General features: G+C 33.2%; 1 pseudogene; it reads left to right on the forward strand.

The window, feature by feature from the left end:
* Positions 1-5,131: 5,131 nt before the first annotated feature.
* Positions 5,132-6,131, forward strand: LOC108474906 (pectinesterase 2-like; annotated as a pseudogene).
* Positions 6,132-15,991: the final 9,860 nt, after the last annotated feature.

The following is a 15,991-nucleotide window of genomic DNA, read 5'->3' on the forward strand; positions in this document are numbered from 1 at the left end:
ACAGTGATACAGCACATATCAGACTCTCTCGGGGGGTGCAGTCTAATTGTTGCAAAACTCATTTTGTTGTTTCTATCCAATTTTCAGCAACGGATGGATCAGCTCCTTTTAATCCCTGAAATTTCGTGGCACCATATTTTTGTAGCTCTTTAATCGGGGCCTGTCTGACAGTAGGTACAGATGTAGTAGCAAGTATAGCTCTCACTATATGCTGTAATGCATCAGCTATATCTCTTAACACTTGTGAGGTATTTCTTTCTCTCCCTACGTTAGGAGATTGATTATTTAACGGATTCACACCAGGTGTAACAGATTCATTTTCTTCTAATTCTCGACTTCCAGTATACATTTCCTGTTCAACATTATCCATTCTTTCATCTGACATTTTATCTATAAAACAAAATCAAATAAATACATTAGCATCCAAAAATCTCGACTCAATTTCGACTCGACAGTGGATGTACTTCTAAACTCACTTCCGAGCCTAATTTATCCCGAGAATCGGCTAAACCTGATAGCTCTGATACCAACAATTGTAACACCCCCTAACACCAAACCGTCGCCAGAATAAGGTTATGAGGCATTACCGGACATATCAGACAACTTACGAATAATTTACAATTAATATAACTTTCATAGTATAATATAATAATTAAGTCCCTATCTTGGACTCTCGAAGTTCTAACACGTATTAAAAGTAGAACGGGACTTGTTAGAGTATTCCAAATTTTTTTATAAAAAATTTGGCAAACATTTCGCTTATTTTACCTAAACCTCCCGCAAATTCAAACCAAAATCACCAACACCAATGTTTCACATTCATATAACTAATATTTATATCATTAACATAATTTTAACTTAATAACTATCATAGCATCATTCAAAATTGATTATAAACTTCATTCATTTAACAACTTAATGTTCATGCATCAAAATATCATGTACTTTCCTTACCATTTCATTTAACCATCTAAATCTTATAATTCATCCTTCACTACTCAAAGTAATATACATATTCAAGTGATTAAACAACACCTATGTACATGCCACCTTTACCCAAAAGAAAATATACATCACCAAGTTTGTGTTGAGTCGGGATTATTCTAGATGTTGAGCCGGGACACTTGACTTCTACTAACTCATGCATGAAACAACCTTCTTTGAGTATGGATATACTCGATGGTATTACTATAAATCAAGACTATTTAACATTAATAAATTACAAACATCAACCATAAATTTTATAATTATTTAAACTACTTTTATATATAATTATTTTACTTAGTAAATCTTAAATTCATAATTCAATTTTCTCATACTAACTCAATTCATAATTTAGCTCATACATTCTTTCTCGTACTTTTCAATAGTGCTAAAACAAATAATCTCATTTTCAAAATTTCATTTCAATTATTTACCCTATTAACAAAGCTCGGACTATGACAGTACAGGATTTCCACCCAAACACACCGAATGTCCAACCCAAACACACCTAGAATATTTTAAATCCTCCATAACACACCAAGAAGGCATTAAGTGCCTCTTCGGATAAATCGAAGTATATAATAACAGAAACATCTTCTCGGTAGAACTACAATCTCCTCATCTCATCACAAATCCAATGGCATGCCATTTGTATCAAATCTAGTCCGACAAGTTAATAGGGTATTATTTTACTTTTCTAATTTCAATTTCATTTACACAAAAATTTTCAATACTCATTCAATTCAAATATCTATTATCTTAATTCATATACAAATTAATTTTCACACAAGTGTATACTATCAACACCATACAACTGTCACCATTTATTTATTTTTCAATCAATACACTTTTCAAATAATCACATACTTACCTCAAGTCTTACTTACCATACATAACAATTAAAATTTCGACAATCAATAATAATTAAAATTTGAATTATAGTAATACACACCGTAATTCTCCGTTTTAGTCCTCGATGACTTTCTCCTTTCCTTTCGATCTTGACGTTTGGGTTCTTTGTTGGCTCTGAAAAGAATAGTAATTTATATTATTATTTACAGCATTAATTATAATAAATAATTAAATTTCTAAACAATTCCTACCTTATTCCCAATTTAATCCTAACTAAACTTAATTATTTTCTTAATCCAATTCACTCTCTTTTCTATTCAAATTCTGTCTAAACTTATAACTATAAAATTTCCAGCATATTTCCAATTTTGAAATTTCTTCAATTTAGTCCCTTCAACATAAAACTTATAGCCTAGTTTGCAATTTAATCCCTTAATCAATTCTAACTTAGAATTCATTCAATTAAATCTCTAATTCCATAATTTATCCAACATGAACCATATTTGGAAACATATGAACTCTTGAACTATCAACTTAATTTCATCAAAATCTTGTTTTAAAGCTTCTAAAACATCAAAATTAACTAAAAGGACTTAATTGACTTACCAAATTAACTCCAAGCTTCAAATCCTTAGTTTTCTCTTTTATTTTCTTTCCTTTTCTTTCTCTTTTATTTTTCTTTCCTTTTCTTTCTCTTTTCTCCCCTGCTTCCCATTTTCAATTCATTTCTATTCCTTTTGTTTCTTTATTTCTCTTTTATATTTATTTGTTTTACTTATTTAATTAGCATATATTATAATATATTTATTTTAAATATCTATTTTAACATCATTTACATATTTTACAATTGTACACATATTTAATTCTACATTTGTACCAATAATTTTATTACATTTGCCATTATTTAATTTGTTTCTCAAACAAAATCTCATAATTTAATAATTTAATAGTTTAATTAACAAATATCTTTTTACTTAAATTATAAGTAATTAAGTATTTAAATTACAAATGTACCAAAATAATTTTTACACATGCATATTTTTATTACCATACAATTATCTACTATTTAATTTATTTAATAATAATGCTAATAATAATTATCTAATATAAAACCATAATGTTAATTAATAATTATAATAATTTAATATAAACCATAATAATAATCATTATAATATATAAAACCTAAAAAATCTTTGATTTTATTTCACCAATATGTCGCCTCATTTGTAGTCAATGGCTTAATTGCTATTTTAATCCATTTTATTTTCTATTGCTTTATAATTAAACTTTTACCCTTTATTCAATTTAATCCTTTTTATTACTTACTCTAAATTAAGCTAAATTCACCTAATTAGATCCTAATTAGACACACCACTAGGCTCATAAATATTTTTAATAATTATTTTCGAACTTATTTCACTAAGACGGAGGCCCTATAACTCACTTTTCCGGTGTCCGTGAATTTCGGGTTATTACATGAATAATGGGAGACAAATAAATGGATCCTGAGGATAATTAGATTTGGACAAATTATTGGAAGGAATGCGAAAAGATTAACCTGAGAACATATCTTTGCGAAAAAAAGAATTCAAATATAGTAAATAGGACAGAAATCAGATGCCCCAGATATCGCCGCTTGAGCGTCTATACACCAGCTCCATGAAGACTTTTTTGAGTTCAACATGTGTTTAAAAGATCCAAAGTAATTCGTTGATGCCTCGATATGTAACATACTTCACTTCTCGTCGAATCTAGTATAGCAAGGTCACTACATGACTTTCCAAATTTGAGCTGCCCTTTCGGGTTTTCAACTCAAAACCCCTTTGCTCTCAAGGCGCCCTTTGCGGGTTTTCACCTTGGCCTCTCCATTTTTCTTTTTTTCTTTGTTCTTTTTTTTTTCTCTTTTTCTTTTCTTTTGTTTTCTTTTTTTTTCTTTTTTTTTCTTTTTTTTTTTGAAATAGAAGTCCCAAAGTGCCTTTTGCGAGTTTTCACCTTGGCTTCCCTTCTCCTTCATACAAAGTACTCCTTGACCGAGTTTTGTTTTCTTTTTGTTTTCTTTTTTTTCTTTTTTTTTCTTTTTTTCTTTTTTTTGAAATAGAAGTCCCAAAGTGCCCTTTTGAGTTTTCACCTTGGCTTCCTTCTCCTTCATACAAAGTACTCCTTGACCGAGTCCAAATTCACTGGATCAGATAAATTCTTCCTATCCATTTCTTGTCAAAATCAGTGCACCTCTAGAGAAAGCCCTCTTCGTAACATATGACCATTCCCAATTCGGCATCCTTTTGCATGGGAAGGATCTCTTTCAGCACAATGTTTCCTTTATGAAATTCTTTTGGACAAACCTTCTTTGTCATAAGTCTGTGTCATCCATTCTTGGTACATTTGCTTAGGATGAATACTTTCAAGTTAAGTTTACTAGAGGCATTCAATTCTTGACTCCATCAAAGCTTGGAGGAAAAATCTTGATTCATAAACCCATGAAAGGGATTGCCCCAGCAGCAATCCTGGCTGTTGTTTGTCAAACCCTACAAAAAGATGGTTCAATGATTCTCAGCAGGCAAAAATGAAGTTGCTGACTTTATCCTTCAACCTGGAAAGCTGAGGTACAGAGATTACTCCCGAAGCATACATCCCACCATGACTCGATGATGTTTCTGAAGCATCCCTAATCTTCATAAATTGCCCCCAACTGTGAAGTTTCCAAATGAGCGTAGCAAATAGGAGCCACAAAAAATATGGCTGTGGTGCTCCTTTGATACATATAGGATAGAGAATGAATAAACTCTCGTAGATCATCAGCCGAAAACCCAGCCTAGTCTAAAAGAACATGATAGTGGGTCTGCCTCGTGATTCCAATCATTCCAGCATGGGTACCAAGGTAAAAATCATTCTTCTTTGGATGGCATACTTTGTTGTCAATGACAGTACCATGTAGCACATTGTCAGGAGATCCCTGCTGAAAAAACTTAGTATGATAGTTTTTCGTACAACAATAACCACAATCTTTAGGGTTCCACTTCTCATATTTTGCAACAATTATATCCGGTTTATTCTCATTAATGGTGATCGACCGTGAAATGCTCAGTCTGAACTATAGCAATTCTTGCTCCAAGAACTACGCAAATGAGTGGCAATGCGAGAAATCCTCCAAGGCTCACTTTTTTTTTATATTTTTTTATCACCAATTTATCTTATAAATTAGAGCCAGCTAGAATTCAAAGATAACCTCAATAATCAATAAACGAAGAAAATAAACTTATTACTCTTTCTATTAACAGGAAAAAAGAAGTAGGAAATGGATGGAAAAAGAATAGAGGGCAATGAAGTTTATGCTTTAGTAATTTGTGTAAGCATTCTCCTCTTTGCTCCGATTGTTGTGTCTCAACCAATACCCGCAGATAAATCCCAAGTAGAAGCGTGGTTTAACGGCATTATCAAGCCAGTGAAGGAAAGGGGTAAAACCTTAGACCACGAATTGGTTCGGTAGAGATAGAACCTAGAATCATAAAGGTGATGCAAGGTGGGGTGGAGAATTCAATACCATAACCAAAGCCATCGAGGCGTTCCATCGAGGAACGCATAAGCGTGTGATTATATCCATCGGCCTGGATCTTACAAAGAGAAAATTAGAATTGAAAGAAATAAGCCTTTAATTACATTGGTTGGAGATCCTAAAAACATGCCAAATTTGACATTTGACGGCACCGCCAAGCAATATGGAACCGTAGATAGTGCCACTCTTATTACTGAGAGTAGTTACTTTATGGATGCTAATCTCAATATAGTGGTAAGTTAATGTAGAGTTTAGACATCCATGATCCGTCATTTATTGAATTAAATATAATAGTGTTTGTTTTTTATGGTGGCATGTTATTCGTATAGAACACTACTCCTAGGCCAGACGGGAAAATGGTAAGAGCACAAGCGGTTGCTTTGAGAGTCTCCGTGACAATCGACTTTCTATAACTGCAAGATCATCGGCTTCGGGACACTTTGTGTGATGACAGGGCAACCATTTCTTTAAGGATTGCCATATTCGTGGCCTTCGTTGATTTTATTTTCGGAAGCGGGACATCTTTATATCTGGTACTAATTTTATCAACGCGTGAGATATGATGTATTATACCCTCGTATATATATTTGACGAGAAAATTAGGATGCAGAACTCGGAAATATTTGTGTAAGGAGATCTAGAAAGAGATCCAGAGATGGCAGTAATTACAGCACAAGCGAGAGAAAGTTCATCGGAGGATACGGGTTATTCATTTGTGCATGGGAGGATTACCGAACAATGAAGGGCGTATTTTTGGAAGGGCTTGGAAGAGCGGTCCGAGAGTTGTTTATTCTTATCTTGAAATGGATGAAATCGTCCATCCTGGTGGATGGTCTAGTAATCGCCAACCTGAGCGAGCCGAGTAAGATAATACTCAACCTTACAACATTACATGCCTACAAGTAAACTAACTTTCCCAACATATTGATAAATTTATTAAGATATATAATGTGAGAATGGTTTGACACACAAAGACCGTGTACTACGGAGAATACAAATGCACGGGAAAGGTGCGACTCCGCTACACGAGAGAAATTCGTCAAACAAATATCCGATGCGAAGCTCAATCATTCTTGGTTCTTGACTATGTTGAAGGTACCAAATGGTTGCTTCCTCCTCCAACAAAGATACCTAATTAATTCATTCTATCCCAACTTATTCATGCGGGCAACATATTCTCGAGGTACTGCTAGAAGTAGTCTCGTCTACCTCGTTGCTGGGTGGAAATTGTAACACCCCAAACCGAGATCGTCATCGGTTTGAACACGTGGTGTTACCGGGCTCACTTCCTTATTTCTCTCTTTGTAATATTGATTGCTGTTCCAGGCAGGCTAGCTAACTGCGTCACTGTCGCCTTAAAAATCATATCTCGAGTTTCAAAACTCGAAACTGATTCTGTAAATTTTCCCTGAATTTAGACTCATGTGTCTATCCATGGATTTATTTCTAGAATTTTTGGTCAGGCCAATTGGTACAGTTTATTAGTTAAAGTCGCCCATGTTACAGGGGTCGACTACACTGACCTTTGCGCATTACGACCTGAATATCTTCTCGTACAGAGCTTCAATACTCATGATGTTTGTTTCTAATGAAACTAGACTCAAAGGGGAATCTTCACATATAAGGAATGACTTCTAATTCTGTCTGGATAATTTATGGTAAATTTTCAAAGTCGAGATAGGGGACCCAGAAACCGTTCTGGCCCTGTCTCACGAGAACTTTAATATCTCTCAGTATACTGCTCATATGGTCGTTTCGTTTCACCCATATAAAAATAGATTCATCAAGGTTCAATTTCATAATTTATTTACTATTTAATTCTACTTATACTATTTTTAGTGATTTTTCAATCTCATCTCACTGCTGCTGCCCGCAACAGTTACTGCAGTAGACTATGCCAATTTCGTGAATCTTTCCTTGGCCTTACTAATCATCCATCATACATGATACAAATTATGGCCACCTTATCAAAATTAAAATTTCTAAGACTCGTGGCTATAGGTTCTAGCATCCCACTCGACGACCACATAGGCCATTTTCACATGGCTGAAAGTTTACAACCCACAATTCAACAAAACATAATAGCCTATACATGCCAAATGTTCTCCTAGTTCAACTACGAAGACAATACCAAAAGGTTTCCAGCCGGTGTGATGACTTCAACGACGGTTCCGAAACGCAACAATACGAGTCCAAGAGACCTAAAATGGGTGACAAGAAAACACCGAGTGAGTTTATAACTCAGTAAGTCATAAGCATTCATCAACCATCCATTAATAAAATTTTCGCAACATCAAACAATAAGCGAGGCTAGGTACTTCATCCATATCGAAACTATACCATAATTCCTCGGACCTTTCGGTTCAATCTCATACCAAGTCATACATCCACATTTCATATTTTATACAATAAGATATTTGAGGCATTTTACACACCAACTCATTCACACCACAATCATACAATTGCAATCATCACATAGATTTAAAGCTTACCAAGCTCAACCCAGAGCATGAGCGTATTGCCTAATCGTCATGAGCTCAAGGTACTTACCAGATCCGCTGTCCGGATTAACTCGATAATGTCGCACACTCGATTGCCAATTGTAACGCAAGAGCATATAGTGAATCCGCACACTTAGTGCTATATATTTTCAGCTCGCACACTTAGTGCTATATAATTTTCAGCTCGCACACTTAGTGCTATATATTTTCAGTTCGCACACTTAGTGCTATATATTTTCAGTTCGCACACTTAGTGCTGTACAATTTTTAAACCCGCACACTTAGTGCCAATCTTGTCACCGTGTCCATTTATACCCGCACACTTAGTGCCGAGACCAATACCTTATGCATGTTGCTGCCTTTATACATTCAACCATGGCATCATTCCATACACATACATTTTCATTTACACATCAACTCATTTAAACACAATTATATATATTATGGTCATTTACATCAACACCAAATATATGCTTAATGACTTACTTTGTGTTGGGTAAAATAATTTCAAGTCGGCTACTTTATGACCTTCGCCTTTCCCTTGCTTGATTCTCCTTCTTTAACTCCTTGAGCTTGATCAATAAATCAACCAGTTTAACCATCTTGCTAAACATTCATAATTTAACTACACATGCATATGTATGCTTGTATATTCGGCAACCGTCCTCACTAATTACCCATTTAGTCGATTATAGACATAATTAAAGGTAACATCACGAACGGCATACTTATGTATATATATATATATATATATATATATATATATAGGGCATCACGATTAGATTTAACACCATCTTTATACTCAATTAAATGGCGAATGTATGTATATATATACAATGTCAACTATAACATCTTTTAAACACCTAATTTCATCTCATGAACATTTAATCAAATTTTCCTAATCTAGCATATATTTTCACATCTATTTGTAACATCATGTAAATTCACATATAACTACAATTAACCAAGCTCTTCATCCAATCATGCTCTCATGTTCGGTCATCCATATCTATACTAGCCATAACAAAATAATTTCTAAGTTTTAACACAAGCACAACACTTTAGTACCATGGCGAACACTTCATGCCTCATCACCACAAAGATCAAAACACCAACCGCATCATTCCTATCACCGAGACTATGGTTCGCACCTTAGCTTCCCACATTCTTCTCATAACCCCTCATAGTTCATTCGCCACCCATCATTCAACCAATAAAATTTCCTAGCAAACCCCTATGGCCAAGCACACACACACACACTTACATCTCAACTCACAATACCCAAAAAAATCACATACTATCTAAACTATCTTAAACAATCAAAGAGTTCCCCCCTTTTCCATAGCCTAATGTTCCTTTCCCCAACATTATTCAACATTTTGCATGGCTAAACAAGAACCATGATCGTTCACTCACAACAAGTAAACATCTTACAAGTTAACACAATGTACTAACCTCCTTAAGGCTTCAAGTGACCGAAATTCTCCCTCCTTCCTTCCTTTTAGCCAAGTTCAACAAAGAGAACTCTCTTTTCCTCCCCTTTCTCTCCCTCACTCACGGCAATGGCAAAGGTAAGGATGAACATTCCCCTTTTTCTTTTCTTATTTTATTCCCTTTTCTTTTAATTCCTTTCTTTATTTTAGCTTGTCTCCCATTACCCAATTTCTCATTATAAAATCTAAGGCAAACAAATACACTTGCCCATCCTCAATCTATCTTGGCGGCCACCATAAGGAAATTTGGCAATTTGACATGCAAATCCAAGCATTTTCTAATATATATCAATAGGCCACTTTAACATTAGCCTAGCACATTTCTCAATTTCCTCACATAAGTCCTTTCTAATAAATTTCACCTACAAATGACGAAATTAAGGCACTAAATTTTCACATATGTATATTCATGCACAATAAACATAGAAAATAGTAATTAATTAATTTTGTGTCTCGGTTTTGTGGTCCCGAAACCACATCCCGACTAGGGTCAATTTTGGGATGTCACAGAAATAACTAGCCTTCAATTTTATTTTATTTTATTTTCCCTTGCTATGGCTTGTATCTAAACAAAAATGCAAATGTCAATAAGAAGTAGAATTTAGTATTATTTTTGTTAATAGTAATGATATTGATATTTGCCATTTTGTAAAAAGTTCCATCATATCAAGTTAAAATTATGTAATATCCAAGTTCACTGATTCAATAAGTCAAGATGATTTCACAAACTTTTGTATTTTAGAAAATAAATGGATAATTAGTGTATATTTTTGTAATAGACGGTTTTCAGTAGTGCCAGAAGTAGTAGATTTGGCTCCACGATTACGACCGGTCGATCGGTATTTTAATTATTTATTTAGAATTTACAAGGTTCATTCCATGTTAATGACTTCCTTTGGTTTAGGTTCTTCCTTTCCAAAGAGTTGATCTATTGAGTAATCTTATAAAGTACGATGGTATCAGAATACAATCAAAAGAATTCTATAGATTGTAAATATGACTTATAACAATATCTGATAACTATTATGTTAAGATACTCAAATGAGCAATATCAATTCAATACTAAGTAACAACTTCTGATTTAAATCATGAATTAAATTATGGAAATAGCTGTACAGAGTGCATGCTCTATGCATTGCACGACTAAGTTCAAATTGATTCTAATTATTCTCTATTTAAGTCATTCCAAGATTCAATGACATCTTGATTATCATGTTGCAATACTAAAAGTTGAAATGCCTTTAAGCTCCATCGTAACACAGTTAATATCTTATATCCTCATAGGTTACGTTAAATAGTCAAATGATAGATAAAGGATGGATAATGTCATTATCATTTGTAGTGTATCTCAAAATGTCATATAGAATTTGTATGTATGAATTACCTGTTAATTCACATAAGTATTTTAATTTCAATGTATACGTCATGTCAAAGATCACTTTTTTAGATCATCGTGATAGTCGTATTGTTAGTATCTTACGTCAAGATATCACTATCAAACAATATCACTAATTATAAGTCATTACTATTTAGATGTTGGTCTCCGACATAACTGTTGTAATTAAATTATTAAAGTTTGATACTTGCATCATCCTAAGAAGTCTAATATCAATCACTGAATTTGACAAGTGACTAAAATCATTATAATTAGAGAATAACATTAAAGTATAATGTAATATGAGTAATTAGAATCTTATCATTAGATTCAACTATGATAAAGTATATTCTGATTTAATCTTCAAAGAAATTTAGATTCTAATGATAAGCTAATAATCTAGTTAAATGCTAGCCTTCAATCATTAAGATTGTCCATACTTTTATATGTCCAACTATAACTAGTGATTATCCATTACTATGTAACCATATTATGCTAAATATCTTAGGTTATGTGCATACTTTCGTACATATTATCGTAAGATGTAATCTGATAAGTACGATAATGCATTTCACATTAGATTCTGATCATTTCTCAAGTTCATCATCGTGCATAACACGCTATTTAGCTTACGCTTCAAGGTACTCTATATTGAGACTACTCACTTTAGCTCATTATATTGATGCTAAATTTAAATTCAAGCCCTTGAATTCATAAAATTTCTGCTATATGATTTAAGTTAACTAATTAAATTAATATCTATGCTATCGATTAATGTGCTAAATTAATAATTGTTATATAAGTCATTACGATATATTTATTATGATTTTAAGTGTATTCTCAATTATTCTATAGTTATTTAATAGACACATTAATTGTATTAATTAAAGTTTTTAAAGTTATAAATTTATGTAAAGTAAATAAACTATTTGAATTGATATTATATTGTCTGTAAATTTAATACAGATTAGAATAATTATAATTATAATTTCTTAACATTCTAGTAATTAAATGTATTAATGAATATAAATTCTAACTTCATTTATATAAATCTCAACTTTTTAAATATTATAAATGTATATAATTATATTTAGATTATTTAGGTATTAAATGTATTGTAATTCATAGATCTATAATTAAATTGCCATTAATAAATAATTAAGAATAACTATAAATGGAAATTCATATTTATTAATTACATATTTATTAGTTTTAAACATTAATGATATAACTTTATAATAATGCATACTAATGCTGTAACTCAACCCGTAACATTAAATTCCAAGTTACAACTACATTAGTTATTACAACCTTTAAACTCAGTATTAACTATTTATACATGTATGAGATAACAATGTTACGAACGTGTGCATGACGTATAATTGAGATCGAGGACAGTGCCTATGGTAAGTACCAAGTACTTTAGATAGTACATGATGACAGTCTATTCAATGACAGCAACCTAGACAGCACAAGTTCCATGTGTAGGAATCTTTAGATCTAATGATCTAATGTTAATCATGAGTATGTGTATTAAATTGAATCTTGAAACAGAATACTCACTTTGAAATATGACAAGGTCAATAATAGGCTCGATTTGTACATTATATAAAATTTAGGGATCTTGCAAAACATAATTAAATTCTAATTAAAATGCTTGCTTTCAAGCTCCTAAAGTGCATAAATTAGTTTAATCTGCTACACTGAATTACGATAGATCAGGTACACGACTTCAAGTTCGAATCCAGGATTTATAATGTTATTTATAGCCCTTTTCACATAATTTTAGCATTTTTAATAGCAAAACCAAGCCATCTTGTAATAATATATGCTTTTACAGTTTAAGTAGTTAACTTAGTTTTTTAATAGATTTTATTGTATTCGCTAAAAAAAGGTTACGTGAGCATATAAGATGAACCGAGTTAACGATGGAATTTTGGGCCAAAATTGTCGCTAAAGTTCTTGAACACAATGTATAGAAGTAATATAAATATTAACTTTGTTAATTACTATTTGATTCTCTTTTAGTAATATAAATACTTGCTTAATTTAAATCTGTTCCTATAATATACTTTAAGATTTATTCCTATGTTTTATATAATCACAACTTGTTTGAAATTGCCTTATAAAATTGTTGATATTTTTATTTAGAATCTTAGTATTTTATAGATATTTTATGTTCGGTATTGTATTTCATAGATTCTATCAATAAAATTTTTCCACTTTTCATAAATGAAAGAAAAGGAAAGATAAAACTTAATTGGAAATTTCTATTTAGAAACAAAATTTTCTTTATTTATATAAACCTAATAAATAAATAATTTAGTAATAAATTTAAAAAAAACAATTAAGTATTAACGGGCAACAAATAAAGGTGACAACATAAAATATTTCCATTTGTTACATTAAATTACCCGGTTTAGGTTTTGCACTTGGGAATACTATTCAATGGTCATGCATGTCTCACGTATGAATTTTGTGTATTTTACAAAATTGTATCCAATTTATGCTCATTAATGGTGATCGATCGTGAAATGCTCATCGAATCAGTAGCAATTCTTGCCCCAAGAACTACGCGAATGAGTGGCGATGCAAGGAATCCTCCAAGGCTCACTTTTTTATATATTTTTTATCACGAATTTATCTTGTAAATTGGAGCCACCTAGAATTCAAGACAACCTCTCAGAACCAAGAAACGAAGAAAATAAACTTATTACTCTTTCTATTAACAGAAAAATCGAAGGAAATGGATGGGAAAAGAATCGAGGGCAATGAAGTTTATGCTTTAGTAATTTGTGTAAGCATCCTCCTCTTTGCTCGATTGTTGTGTCTCAACCAATACCCGCAGATAAATCCCAAGTAGAAGCATGGTTTAACGGCATTATCAAGCCGTGAAGGAAAGGGTAAAACCTTGGACCTCGAATTGGTTCAAAGGAGATGAACCTAGAATCATCAAGGTGATGCAAGGTGGGGTGGAGAATTCAATACCATAACCAAAGCCATCGAGAGCGCTCCATCGTGGAACGCCAAACGTGTGATTATATCCATCGGCCCGGATCTTACAAAGAGAAAATTAGAATTGAAAGAAATAAGCCTTTCACTACATTGGTTGGAGATCCTAAAACATGCCAAATTTGACATTTGACTGAACCGCCAAGCAATATGGAACCGTAGATAGTGCCACTCTTATTATCGAGAGTAGTTACTTTGTGGGTGCTAATCTCAATATAGTTGTAAGTTAATGTAGAGTTTAGACATCCATGATCCGTCTTTTATTGAATTAAATATAAAAGTGTTTGTTTTCTATGGTGGCATGTTATTCGTATAGACCACTACTCCTAGGCCCTACGAGAAAATGGTAGGAGCACAAGCGGTTGCTTTGAGAGTCTCCTGACAATGTGTCGGCTTTCTATAACCGCAAGATCATCGGCTTCGGGACACTTTGTGTGATGACATGGGCAACCATTTCTTTAAGGATTGCCATATTCGTGGCAATCGTTGATTTCATTTTCTAAGCGGGACATCTTTATATTTGGTATTAATTTTATCAACGCGTGAGATATGATGTATTATATCCCGTATATATATTTGACAAGAAAATTGGGATGCGAACTCGAAATATTTGTGGAAGGAGATCCGTAGGAGATCCAGAGATGGCGATAATTACAAGACAAGCGAGAGAAAGTTCATCGGAGGATACGGGTTATTCATTCGTGCATGGGAGGATTACCTAACAATGAAGGACGTATTTTGGGAAGGGCTTGGAAGAGCAGTCCGAGAGTTGTTTATTCTTATATCGAAATGGATGAAATCGTCCATCCCGTGGATGGTCTAGTAATCGCCAACCTGAACGAGCCGAGTAAGATAATACTCAACCTTACAACGTTACATGCCTACAAGTAAACTAACTTTCCCAACATATTGAAAAATTTATTAAGATATATACTGTGAGAATGGTTTGACACGCAGCACTGTGTACTACGGAGAATACAAATGCACGGGGAAAGGTGCGACTCCCGCTACGCGAGAGAAATTCGTCAAACAACTATCCGATGCAGAAGCTCAACCATTCTTGGTTCTTGACTATGTTGAAGGTACCAAATGGTTGCTTCCTCCTCCAACAGTACCTAATTAATTCATTCTATCCCAACTTATTCATGCGGGCAACATATCCTCGTGGTACCGCTAGACGTAGTCTCTTATCTACCTCATTGCCGGGTGGAAATAACTAGTCTTCAATTTTATTTTATTTTATTTTCCTTGCTATGGCTTGTATTTAACCAAATAGCCAAATGTCAATAAGAAGCAAAATTTAGTATTATTTTGTTAATGGTAATGATATTGAGATTTTCCATTTTGTAAAAGGTTCCATCATATCAAGTTAAAATTAAGTAATAATATCCATCATATATCCAAGTTCACTGATTCAATAAGTCAAGATGATTTCACAGACTTTTATATTTTAGAAAATAAATGGATAATTAGTGTATATTTGTGTAATAGGTCGGCTTTCTATAACTGCAAGATCATCGGCTTCCAGGACACTTTGTGTGATGACAGGGCAACCATTTCTTTAAGGATTGCCATATTCGTGTAATCGTTGATTTCATTTTCTAAGCGGGACATCTTTATATCTGGTATTAATTTTATCAACGCGTGAGATATGATGTATTATACCGTATATATATATTTGACAGAAAATTGGGATGCGAAACTCGAAAAATTTGTGGAAGGAGATCCAAAGAGATCCGAGATGGCGATAATTACAGACAAGCGAGAGAAAGTTCATCGGAGGATACGGGTTATTCATTCGTGCATGGGAGGATTACCGGAACAGCGAAGGACATATTTTTGGTAAGGGCTTGAAGAGCAGTCCGAGAGTTGTTTATTCTTATACTGAAATGGATGAAATCGTCTATCCTTGTTGATGGTCTAGTAATCGCCAACCTGAACGAGCCGAGTAAGATAATACTCAACCTTACAACATTACATGCCTACAAGTAAACTAACTTTCCCAACATATTAAAAATTTATTAAGAGATATAATGTGAGAATGGTTTGACATGCAGCACTGTGTACTACGGAGAATACAAATGCACGGGGAAAGGTACGACTCCCGCTACACGAGAGAAATTCGGCAAACAACTATCCGATACGGAAGCTCAAACACTTTTGGTTCTTGACTATGTTGAAGGTACCAAATGGTTGCTTCCTCCTCCAACAGTACCTAATT

Source organism: Gossypium arboreum, chromosome 12 (genome assembly GCF_025698485.1).
Source record: "Gossypium arboreum isolate Shixiya-1 chromosome 12, ASM2569848v2, whole genome shotgun sequence".
Taxonomy (NCBI): Eukaryota; Viridiplantae; Streptophyta; class Magnoliopsida; order Malvales; family Malvaceae; genus Gossypium; species Gossypium arboreum.